General features: G+C 36.9%; 1 long non-coding RNA gene across 1 annotated transcript in view; it reads right to left on the bottom strand.

Annotated features, from left to right (window-relative positions):
* The window catches only part of LOC133530721 (uncharacterized), an 88,869-nt gene extending 75,953 nt beyond the window's left edge, over positions 1 to 12,916 (bottom strand). The window contains exon 1 of the long non-coding RNA XR_009801363.1: positions 9,871 to 12,916. This is a non-coding gene — a long non-coding RNA (uncharacterized LOC133530721). The remainder of the gene's footprint in view (positions 1 to 9,870) is intronic.
* Between the last annotated feature and the right edge of the window lie 348 nt (positions 12,917 to 13,264).

The raw sequence follows: 13,264 nt of genomic DNA, 5'->3' as shown, positions 1-13,264 counted from the left end.
TTATCAATTAAAATATTTTATAAATAAAGGAAATAAATTTCGTCTATTTTCGTTATTAAGTACACGAATGACAAAAAATATAGTCACAGCCGTCGAATCCAAAAAATATTATAAATATATTTATAATTATAAATAATAAATATTATAGGACATTATTACACAAATTAATGTCCCACAGTAAGCTCAATAAGGCTTGTGTTGAGGGTACTTAGACAACGATATATATAATATATAAATATTTATAAATACTTAAATACATAGACAACACCCATAACTCAGGAACAAATATCCATGCTAATCACACGAATAAATGCCCTTACCAAGATTTGAACCCGGGACCATCAGCTTCGTAGGCAGGGTCACTACCCACTAGGCCAAACCGGTCGTCAATATGTATTGTTTATCCTATACATCATACAAAAAAATACAAAGGTGATTTATATTATTGGCCGGTACCGGTATTGTAGCGATTAGGTACATAAGTAATTTGAAACGGCCAAAAAAAATATGCCAAGTGACATACGTAATTTTTTTTAAACTACGTCGGTAGCAAACAAGCGTACGGCCTGCCTGATGGTAAGCAGTCTCCGTAGCCTATGTACGCCTGCAACTCCAGAGGAGGAAGAGGAGAGGAGGTTTCTTACGTTTTGTGTTTTACAAGTCACACATAATCCAAAAACTGCACACATAAACTTAAAGTTACTATTGTTACATATTTTTTGCCCTTTGTTGTAACCTGGTTTCATGAGACTTACGATCAACGCCGACCTTGCTTATTGACAAAAAATTAAAAAAAGCTATATTCCCGAACGCTAGCATGCTATCAGAGCCCCTAGTGTACATTTATTCGATAGATTGTATGGGATTTTGAGTTTCCAAAACGTCCCACTTGGCGCGCTGTTTCTAAACGGTGGGGCGGGTTTAGGGTCAGCAACGCGCATGTAACTCCTCTGGAGTTGCAGGCGTACATAGGCTACGGAGACTGCTTACCATCAGGCAGGCCGTATGTTTGTTTGCTACCGACGTAGTTTAGAAAAAAATAACGTATGTCACTTGGCATATTTTTTTGGCCGTTTCAAATTACGTATGTACCTAATCGCTACAATACCGGTACCGGCCAATAATATAAATCACCTTTGTATTTTTTTGTATGATGTATAGGATAAACAATACATATTTTGACGACCGGTTTGGCCTAGTGGGGTTCAAATCCAGGTAAGGGCATTTATTCGTGTGATTAGCATGGATATTTGTTCCTGAGTTATGGGTGTTGTCTATGTATTTAAGCTTGCTTGCTTACCATCAGGCGGGCCGTATGCTTGTTTGCCACCGACGTAGTATTAAAAAAAACCCATACAAAATGAGACTTAACGTTAACGCGTACGTCACATTTCGCTATCGAATAAATTTACACTAGGGGTACAGACCATTTCACGTAGTGTTTTGAAAATGTAATTATTTTCTGTCTAGTTTAAGCCTAACTTGATAATACCAAGGTAGTTAGTTATGTATGTATATTGTAAGTCAAATTAGCACGAGGAAAACTCTTTTTTAATGCTAATGAGCTGTTATCACGATAAGGAGTGTTTTTATTCTTTATAGTTATTGAGCAACATTATTGTGCCTATTTCGTTGCTTAGTTAGGCAATTCTTGTTACTACAGACTAAAATATACTAAAGCCTTCAGCACAGGAAGTGTAAGCGTCGCGTACGCGTATCGTAAAAACGTTTCGAGTACGAGACACGTAGAGTTCTGTACCCCTAGTGTAAATAAATTCGATTTTGAAACGTGACGCACGCGTTTGCGTTTAGTCTCATTTTGTATTGGATTTAGAAAGAGCGCGCCAAGCGGGACGTTTTGGAAACTCAAAATCCTATACAAAATGAGACTTAACGCAAACGCGTTCGTCACGTTATGATGTCGATAAAATTTACACTAGGGGTACTGGGCACCAAGCGTCGCGTAAGCGTAAACGTTTTTTAACTGAAATCTAATTAGTTATGTAGTTGGGTATACAGTATGGGATTCTTCAAAAAAGGAGTGTACAGGTATTTAAAGGCTCAGCAATGCGTTTGTAACACCTCTGGAGTTGCAGGCGTCCATAGGCTACGGTGACTGCTTACCATCAGACATGACGTATGCTTGTTTGCCAGCGACGTGGTATAAAGTTGAAATCATGGTGTCGCTGGCGTCAGATGACTTCGGCGGATGTATTGACGATCTTACTTTCTCGTCAGATAAAGAAGATTTTTTATTGTTTGATTATGTCAGGAGTTTTGTTTTTTACGCCTGTATTACGCTACGCCTGTCGTAATGGCGACAGAAATCTCATACGCTATTACGCTACGGCAACGCGTCGTGTGCGGTGTTGTTTGAAGTTGTTCGTGCGCGGTCGTCCTACGCGCGTGTTACGATACGGTTTACTTGTCACTTACCCTTACGCTCTGTGTGCTGAGGGCCTAAGGTTTCTTTAGGTAGATGCAAATTTAATTTAAGCCGTTACTTGGAAATGAAAAGCAAAAAAGAGCATTCCGAGTATCTTGGATTGTTGCGTTACACAACACACTTAATGGGCACAAAAAATCTTTTTTGCATTACAAATCGCCAATATTATTAGTCATATTGATGACCTGTCTAGAGAATTTGAAATGACGGTGTATTGTCAAAGATAACTTTGTTGCCACGTAAATTTACTGCCATTTTTCGACACATGCTTAAAACTTTTAGAACGGTATTTGACTTTGATCCTTATTCTTTCACTGATATGTGTTAAATTGTTAAATATCAAAAAGTGGCGCCATCTTACCGGGCACAACCTAAAGGTTATAGCACCATCGCTGGCAACGATGTCTCTCGTATTGTTGCTACGAAGTTTTCTTTGACAATCCACGTCTATTTCAAATTCTCTTTGGTTGGTAGTAGTGAGCCTGCCTATGAAGCCGATGGTCCCGGATTCGAATCCTGGTAACGGCGTTTATTCGTGTGATGAACACTGTTATTTATTCCTGAGTCCACAAGCCTAGTTGACTTTACCGTGGAACATTATTATGTCCTATAATATTTATTTATCATATATAAAAGTTACGAATTGAAAAAACACAAATTTTATTCGCATGTTTGTGACGAAGCGGAAAAATATCTTATTAAACCATTTTGATCTTTAGTTTGAATTGCAATCAAATTACGATTAAAAATACAAAAAAAAAAATTAAGAAAATGCTTAAAACCTTCCCAAGCTGTGATTTGACTTTCTTAGTATAAATACAAAAGGCATTAAAGTTAGTTAAGACGTTTTCGAGCGAGGCACTGTCCCTTCACCGGTCCCCCATAATCTGGGTCAGCTGATCCGATCGGTCGACACGGTCTGAATGATTTCTTTTGTTTCGAATGAATCCTGTTCGTCACGCTTCAAATCATACATACATATATTTGCATCAAAAAGGGGTAGGCTAGTAAAACTTTTGCCGACTTAGATGGAACGGAAATGACGCGCTTTTTACTTGACTACGTAAAGCTTATAAAGGTTACGGCTTTAACAGTGTACGTGTGTGTGATATGACATTTAAATCGATTTGTTTTTTGTTTGAACTAGAAGACAAGTGATAGTCCAATGTGATGTCTAGTGCATGGCTCGGAAACCGGTTAATTTCCAAACCGTTATCATGTACTTGGCACAAAACCTTTGAATTTCGGTTTCGTTTGTAAAACGGTTATTTTAAATCGGGGTTTAGGAGAACATTTCCATAAAGTTCTTGTCATATTAACCGGTTTAGAACAATAAAAATCGGTTTCGTTTGTGAGTGTCTTTGTTTCCGCGGCACACCAGCGGGCCAGACGGCCGTCTTGTCGCTCGTCGAATAAACCGGTTTATTTAGGTTACAATAAAGTTCTTAAAACGTTCGCGTTCTTATGAAAGTTCGGAGTTAATCCAAAATAAACCGGTATTTATCGCTATTTTTAAAACCGGTTCCAAGCCTTGGTCTAGTGTCATAAGTATTGAATTCTGAAATAATACATGATTGCGTAAATTATTTGCGTAAAACTGTCAAAATTATAAATATATTATGTCTCTTTCTAACTAATCTAAATATCAAAGTGTCAGATAAGGGTAGAGGATAAATTATACGGCTTGTACAAAGTTTATGAATAACGGCTTTATTTAGTTTTACGTCGCTTTTCGTGTTTGAAACTTCCGTTCGAAATAATCATACTGTGACATGGAAGGGGAGCGAAGTGCCATTTTGTAACAATAATTAGTGCTGTTAGTTAAGCCAATTTGACATTTAAAAAGGCAACAGTTTGGCCTTTAGAAAGGTCAGATTGACTTTAGTCTATGCTCTATTTTACCGTACAGGTGTCGAAAGCGGTATGGGTCAGCGAATTTCTATAGGTGGGCTTAACGAAATATCAGCTGAGATCCTTATCAAATTTCAGAATTTAGGTGAATTTCTCGCGGGAGCGATAAGGACAACTGCAGCTTAGGCGAAAATTCAAATTTTCCTCCTCCAAAACTTAACCAATCGTAATGAAATTTTGGGAAAGGAATGATAAATAAATTTTTGGGATCGTTTTGAATTTTGCGTTCATCGTTGTGCGTAAAAAACGTACGGCGAATGCGCCGTAGTATGAATTTTTTTATGAGTTCAAATTACCAGGACTTGTACCGATTACAAATACATTTATTTGGCCGTTTTAAGCGCTGTTTGAAGTAACCTAGATTATATAGAAACAAGAATATGACAAAAAAAACATACAGACACAGGTATTGGTAATTTGAACTCATACAAAAAATATCCATCTAGAGCGATGCTCCATTTGGCTTGGAAGATCTATATTTGTTGGTTTATATAAATTATGGAAGCGTATTCTGATTTTTCAAATTTCCGATAAAGTTATCTGTCGGATATATATAGCACGCTCCCTTTCTTCCACATGTAAGAAGAAAAAGAGAGTGTCATATTTATCTCACAGACAACTTTATCCGATGATCGAAAAAAAAAACCTTAAAGGAGTAGGAAAAACACTTCGTATAAGAGGAAAATTGAATAAATGGTAGATTTCTAAACCTGCCGAAATCGAAACTTCAGTCGGACACTAACGGCCGAAACACATTTTTTATGCCGAAGCCTGCCGAAACCAAAGCTTCGGTAGGACTATAAACGTTACTTACTGGCTTTCTATCATACATATTTACAAGCTTTTATTTCGTTTCACCCGTCCCGTTGTCTGTCTGTCTGTAATCAAATCTTGAAAGTTAAATTTGACCCTTTTCCCAGTTTCCGGCTGTCAGCTGACAATTTGCATACATAAGTCACGTGACAATGCAATATTATGGTACCATCGAGCTGACCTGATGACGGAGACAGGAGGTAGCCATAGGAACTCTGTGATAAAACAACGCAATCTAATTGTGGTTGGAGTTGTTAGAATGTCTCGATGAGTATTAGTTGCCTGTGGAAAAAAAGTAGAGTCAGCGATAAAAGCTTGTGCCTAAAATTAAATTTTTGCCAAAAACTTATTAAACATGAAATTTAGTACAACTCTTTGCCCGAAAACTTACTAATATTACTATCCCAGTTAATACTTTGGAATGCACTAGTTTTAAACTAATGAATGTCTCTTTAACAAGGCTTACGGGCGATCCGTTACCACAATACAATAGACTGCAGATGTCACGTCTACTCGTCTTCTCATCGCCACATTTCTATTATCAGCTACATTGTAATTTCAACTCCATTCCCCAGGTAACAAGGTTGATTTTGAAAAGAGAACAGTGATGAAGATACGACAATTTGTAAAATGCTGAGAAAACGGGCCAGTCTTTCATCCTAATGACAAATGTTTCACTCGTCTGTCATTTGTCAGTTCTAGTCGAGAACGAGATTCATAATGTTCGTTGAAAATACGGTTTAACGCTTGTTTTTGAATGAATTGATGATGTCAAAAGTCGCAAACGTTAAAAATAATATTATTTCGCGAGATAGATCTACTTAATGACGTAAATTATATTTAATATGTTTTTTTTTGCATAATACAGTTAACAACCCTATTGGACTTACACCCTATTGACGCTGTTTGCGTGCTTGCGTGTTTTTTTCTGTTCGTTCGTTGCTGTAATGTTATTTTTGCGAAAATTAATGACTTTTAATTTTTTTAATTTCTAATACGTAAATTTTATTCGATAATATTTTCTGCAAATTGCAGAATGTCATAAAATGGCAAATACTTTAACGAAGGAGATTAATTCAGACCATTTTTCTCACGTCCCATCTTTGAATTTCGTCGGGATATCCTATAACTACTTACTTATTATGTACCTGAAGTTCTAAACGTTTAGTTTTCAACGGATTTGAAAAAAATATTTTTTCAGTCCCGAGCTAGTATCGATCTGAAACTTTACACAAATCTTCTTTGTAGACCCAAAAATCATAACAAAAATTATCAATTTCTTATAACTACTTACTACTTACGTCTAGAGGGCCGAATATTGACTTTGCCGAAAACGAATATACCGCCGAATGTTCGGTCCGATCTTGCGGAACCGAATATCTGGGGCAATATTTTCGGTTCATACATATCGTCCATCGATTCTTATACATTATAAATCATCCGGAAACGTCATAACTATAATCTCAGCTAGAAATAAACCGCTCCCCAGAAGCATTTAGGTTTCGTAAAAGATAAAGTACTCGCGAACAAATCTACAGTCGTCTAATGACCTTAAGAGGAAAGGGGCCGTTTCTCCATACAAACGTAGTCCCCATTTTCCTCCCTGGATATTGACATTATGGAAAATATTTTTACACAATTTGATGTATATTAACCATCGCTACGCTACGTTTGGCTTTTTTTTGATTTTTGATTATTGTAAGAATTAGGAGCGAAAAACAGATTTCATACAAATTTTTAAATGCTTCTAACTCTTAGAATAATTTAAAATTCGAAAAAAGTCTAAAGGGGCATAGCTGTGGTTGATATACAACAAATCGTGTCAATATATTTTCAATAATGTTCATATCCAGAGATGAAAATGAGGACAACGTTTGTATAAAAATGTGATTTCACGCGGGTCCTCCACTTTCGTCCTTTGGATAGGTAGGTAGGTCCTAGCATTGATTCAGACCCGGGTACGTCCTTAAACTACGTCCAAAAGAGAGATATGTGCATTGTGAATGTCATCTCGCTCTGTGTGGTAGGGCACAGCACAGCGGATGTCATTCCAGATCTAGAGCAGAGCCCAACTGGGGAACTACCTCCACCTTACAGAAAACCGCAGCCAAATAACACTAGACCCTACTCATAGTGTTGTGTTCCTGCAGGCGTACATAGGCTACGGAGACTGCCTACCATCACGCGGGCCATATAAATATAAATAAATATTATAGGACATTATTACACAAATTGACTAAGCCCCTCAGTAAGCTCAATAAGGCTTGTGTTGTAGGTACAGTCAGCGTCAAATACTTCGCAGCAGTCAAAGTGGCCAAATAGTTCGGTACACCATACTAAATATATGGTGTACCGAACTATTTGGCTACTTTGACTGCTACGAAGTATTTGACGCTGACTGTACCTAGACAACGATATATATAATGTATTATAATTATAAATACTTAAATACATATAAACACCCATGACTCAGAAACAAATATCCGTGTTCATCACACAAATATATGCTCTTACCAGGATTTGAACCCAGGACCATCGGCTTCATAGGCAGGGTCACTACCCACTAGGCCAGACCGGTCGTCGAATGCTTGTTTGCCACCGACGTAGTATAAAAAAAATCATAGGTACATTTTACAGTGTTAAATGTTAAATCTGTAGGTTGATACATTTTCATGTAAAATGTTGCCAAGGCGAGACCATATGGCTCGCACTGATAAAAAGTTATCTGATCTCATGTTTAGCCAAGCTTCTAACCAGGTCCAGATTGAGTCAGTATTATGGTACTTCCTATGGTATTATGGTGTCCTTTTGGACCCGGGTATGTCCTTAAACTACGTCCACAAGAGAGGTATGGGCATTGTGAATGTCATCTCGCTCTGTGTGGTAGGGCACAGCACAGCGAATGTCATTCCAGATCTAGAGCAGAGCCCAACTGGGGAAGTACCTCCACCTTACAGAAAATCGCAGCCAAATAACACTAGACCCTACTCATAGTGTTGTGTTCCTGCCGGTGAGTAAGGTTGCCAGAGCTCAACGAGGGTGGGAGGGGGTTAGGGTCGGCAACGCGCATGTAACTCCTCCTCCTCCTATGTACTAGGCTACGGATACTGCTTACCATCAGGCAGGCCGTATGCTTGTTTGCCACCGACGTAGTATAAAAAAAAAAAACTTAGGATTTAGAGGGCCCCTTCTCCATCTTCAAACCATTGCTAGGTTGCCTGGGCCCCATGGCCCGAGCCTTGTGAACCTAGGTGGAAATCCGGCCCTGCCTCTAACTATACCCTAACTCTACAAGCCCTAACTTTACAAACTCTAAATCTTAGTCAAAATTTGTGGCTTAGAAAAAATTCGGCTGAATACGAACATTTAAAAACTTGCCGAATATGCCGAATAGCTAATAATTACCGCATAGATATTTGGCCCATCTCTACTTGCGTCTGACAACCATACTAGTTCGATTATTTCAAGCGGGCTTATGAAATTAAGAAAATGCTGTTTAAAAATACATATTATCCCTATTGTACGCTTTTTTATTATTTTTCAAACACTGAACTTAGTTAAAAGTTCATCTGAAAGTAGAAGCTTTTAATTACCAAATTTACAAAAATACAATTGAATAGGTCTTACAAAATTCTCGACAAGATACCAATTCCAATTTACTTAATAAGGAACAGAAACGCTGATAAAACAACCGACGTAAAACTTAAAATATTATTTTCTGTAAGTAGGTACAAAAAAAAAGTATTTTCCTATTATTTTTATTGAATTTTATTATAAAACACGTAATAAAATGTCGGTATCCACTTTTTTGTACAGTTTTTTTGTAAGTAGACCGACGTAAAACTTAAAATATTATTTTCTGTAAGTAGGTACAAAAAAAAAAGTATTTTCCTATTATTTTTATTGAATTTTATTATAAAACACGTAATAAAATGTCGGTATCCACTTTTTTGTACAGTTTTTTTGTAAGTAGATTTTTCTAAGATTACTATTAGCTATTCTCCGCATAGACAAACTGTAGACCAATATGACAATAGGTCATAAAGCTGTTCCTAGATATGGTCATGTTTAGGTACTGAAATTAAACTTAAGATTTTATTTTATTTCTAGCCAATTGAACGGATGCAATTAATCATCTTGGCAGATTAACAGAGGAATCATTTTTTTCTTTTTTTTTTATAATTCGATTGTTTTCTCGGTGACCTCTATCTTATTATAAATTAAGAAACTAGTTACCTACATACGTTGTAAAATTAAAGACAAATTGTTAAAAATTCAACGTCGTTCTACTTATAGCGAATAATATCTAATAAGATTCCTATTAGAACATTTAATGATTCTCAGAGAACAAAGACACAAAAGCAGATTTTGCGTGATTTTCCCCCTCTTCGTAAATTGAATTATTTTACTTTCCCATCTAAATAAAATTCCGAAACAAAAGAAAGCCAAAATGTGTTTTTGTCTTTTCCGCGGCGCAACTGGCTGTTCCCATGACGGTTTTAATAAATTTACGATCGTAACAACGGTTTTTTTTTAAACTTACGCGATCCAATAAATTTTAACATTACAAAAGCTTTCGAACATCAAAATTAACGAAGTATATCGACCAAACTATAAAAATAAGAATTCAGTGCAAAAACAGCAATGAAAACTTCGCACAAAAAGCTCTAAGCCGATCGATTGTTTTAATCAAAACTTACGTCTCAAGCCGGATCCAGGTCCATCGGTCGTGGGGAAAAAACAAAAAAAAACACAAAACTGAAAATCACTGGTCGCGAACGGTTTTCGGGATAAAAATCATAGGAGTTTAAACAGACGTGCGTTCAATACGCTGCGGGTTGGCTACTGATCTAATTTCAAAACGACGAACGAACAGCTCTTGAAAGTGACGTAACGCGGCCGCCATGTTGCCCCGCACCCCGCCCCCGGCCGCGCCTAGCTTCCGATTTAAGCAAAAACTGCACTATTATTTTTAATCAATCTAGTTCCGTTCGTACTAAAATTCTCGTGTAGAATTGATACAAGGCGTTCGCCCTGAAAGCAATTACTTAGGGTAGTTTAGTATGTCGCTGTTTCAATTAAGTCGTTCGAATTAAGCAGTAAAACTAAGGTTGGTTGCGCTGTTGTTTAATTTAGTTAATGTACTACCTACGTGAGAATAGATAGAGAATTGTTGTTTAGCAATAAAATAACTATAAGTAATACGAAAAAATATTTGGGTTGGTAAATTCCATTTAACACAATTAATCTACTTATATATTTACGAATACGATTTTTTTTGGAATTTACAGAAAACCTAAATGATTTATGATTTCGTGTTTCTGATGATAATTTATGGCCCTTTTTTCGTACTAATTCGGGCTATAGGATTCAAGTACTTCAAGCTTTTAAACTTTTATAGAAGAAAAGCAAAGCTTTTTAGAAGTTTTATTTTTTCTTGCTCTAAGTAGGAGTGATAAAAAACTTTGCTCTCGAGTTTATCGCACGATTGGCTTTTTAGCTCTACAAAGCCGATCATTTTACTTTGTTTTGATGAAAATAACGTTTAGTGTTGACTATGTTAGGATAGGAGTATAGTTATTTTAAAGAGTGATAAAAAATTATTAGATTTGCCTGCCAATACTCATCAAAAACGTATATGGCATATTAAAAATGCTTTTATTTAATGATTACCACTATATTCAAAATATTTGTATAGGCACACATATATATATGTGCCTAAATGATAAACAGTTGATTATTTATAAAACATTCGAAAAATATTTTTTGTGGTCCGTACAAAACTTTGTTCACGGAGCACTAATGGGATCGGATCGGTCTTGCAAAACGGTTGTTTTTTTTTGCTTTTTTCGGTCTCCTGCAAACCAATGTAAGTGGCTTATGGCACAAACATATTCTCACCTGTCGTTTTGTTAATTTCTTTGCTCTACCTCTGAAAAAGTAAGATATGAAACGAGATTTGATATAAGTTAATTTCCTGTACGTCACGCTCATATAAATAAATGAAAAGTTAATACTTAATCGTGACGTTCCGGAAATAACAAAATAGGATATTTTTTAAATATCTAAATCGATAGTGTAGAGTGTAAATATTGTATATGTCAAAATTAAATATCCAGTCGATAGAAATTGAATCAATAGGTATTGAACCAGCGTGGGAACTACTTTATAAGTATATCAATAAATATTATAAGACATTACTACACAAATTGACTAAGTCCCACCGTAAGCTCAATAAGACTTGTGTTGTGAGTACTTAGACAACAATATATTTAATATATAAGTACTTAAATTCATAGAAAACGCCCAGGAACAAACATTCGTGCTCATCACACTTCCCTTACCAGGATTTGAACCCGGAACCATCGGCTTCTTAGGCAGGGTCACTACCCACTAGGCCAGACAGGTGATCACTTAACAACTTAAACGGTATAAAACAAGATGGATCGACGAATATCTATGGAAATTGAAATTATAAGATATACAATATAAAACCTGGCTTTATCTTCAGGAAAAGTCAATTTGTAGAATATCAACCTGATATTTAAATAACTATTCAAGACTTGCGCTCCATAAAGCAAACCCGTTTAATTCCGCCCTTCATCCCTCAGCGTTAATGAGATTATATCAACGGATTTCATATTATTTTTGCACCCGCACGGGCTTATTTTACACGAAACGGTTGCGTTACGGCAATCGTCTTAGTAACTTATGAACTCTTGATCGTGCCGCTCGACGCCAGGCGGCGCGAGCGGTGGTAAACGCGCACGATCAAAATGTATAGAAATGAATGAATCTGTTTTGGACGATAGCGGCGGACGCTTGCCGCGCCGCCCGCCGCTCCGCTCACCGCACCGCGCGCCGCGTGCATGCAGCCCTCGGCCTTAAAAATAAGTTTACAGTACATATGGTGCAACTTTCCCGCACGCGTGCGGAATGAGCACTTTCCGTGCATATGTCGAAACTTTAAAGAGTCATATGTACTGTAAAACGTTGTACGATACACGTGCGAATAGGTAATTCGCAACTCGTGTCGATTTAAAACACTCCCTTCGGTCGTGTTTTAATTTATTACCACTCGTTGCGAATTTCCTATTTTCTTCACTTTTATCGTAAATAACTATTTTCTACTCGTCGTCTGAGCAATTGTCGAATTAAGAATTCGTATACAAAACTATAATTATAGTTAAAAATCAACAACAAAATAAAAATCGGCCCAGACTCAAAACCAAGAAGATAAAATTATTTTTCTATTCGTCGACTGTCATGCTTGAATTATGATTTCGTATACGAGTACCAAACTATAATTGCGTGTGTCTGTTGCGCGATTATATCTTTTGTACTACATTTTTGGCAACTAATTATTTAGGTTTTATAATAAAAAAAAAAGTGTTATTTTTAGATGACTCGTAGAAAAAGTATTGTATACAATAGTGATATAATCAAGCTTTTCAATCTCGTACCTTACTTAGGCAACACAGCAAACTATGCTTGCACACGGTACTCGACTGAAAAGCTCATAATCATAGCAAACTTCACGCAATTACATTCCGTATTGGGCAGGCAAAACATCTTGTAGGCCAACTAGGGAACCACCACCATCACAATCCCCAACATAACGTTATCCAGTAAAGGATTTGTATAGGCAAGATGCAAGCACACTTTGCTCGTCCTTAGAGTTGGTCAAAGGCGCCTAGTCTTTCAAAGATAGCATACACCAGAGAATTTGGGGCGGGTACCGCCGTGGCCGGGACGTTAGCCGCGTAAGGTGAAGACGCTGGTCCAATTTCCGCGTCGGCCACCTGTGGACTTGGGAACTTTTTCTTTAGTGTATAATATCTATTTCGGTTTATAATCTTGTAAACCGAACCGATGTTGTTGATTATGATATTTTAGAACCGAAGTGCTGGTATTTATAATTTCTTTATTCTACCCCATTTCAAATATTGCGCAAGTCAAAGTTGTGTCCAATTAGTACAGTCATTATATCCAAAAAACCGACCGTACCCGTGAATAATCAGTTCTTGGATTTTTTTTTCGTAGGTCCCTCGGGGGGTCACTGTGATAGATAGATAGATAATCCGTTTATTTGTT

The sequence above is a fragment of the Cydia pomonella genome, chromosome 23 (genome assembly GCF_033807575.1).
Source record: "Cydia pomonella isolate Wapato2018A chromosome 23, ilCydPomo1, whole genome shotgun sequence".
Classification (NCBI taxonomy): Eukaryota; Metazoa; Arthropoda; class Insecta; order Lepidoptera; family Tortricidae; genus Cydia; species Cydia pomonella.
This window is presented reverse-complemented; position numbering and strand designations above follow the sequence as displayed.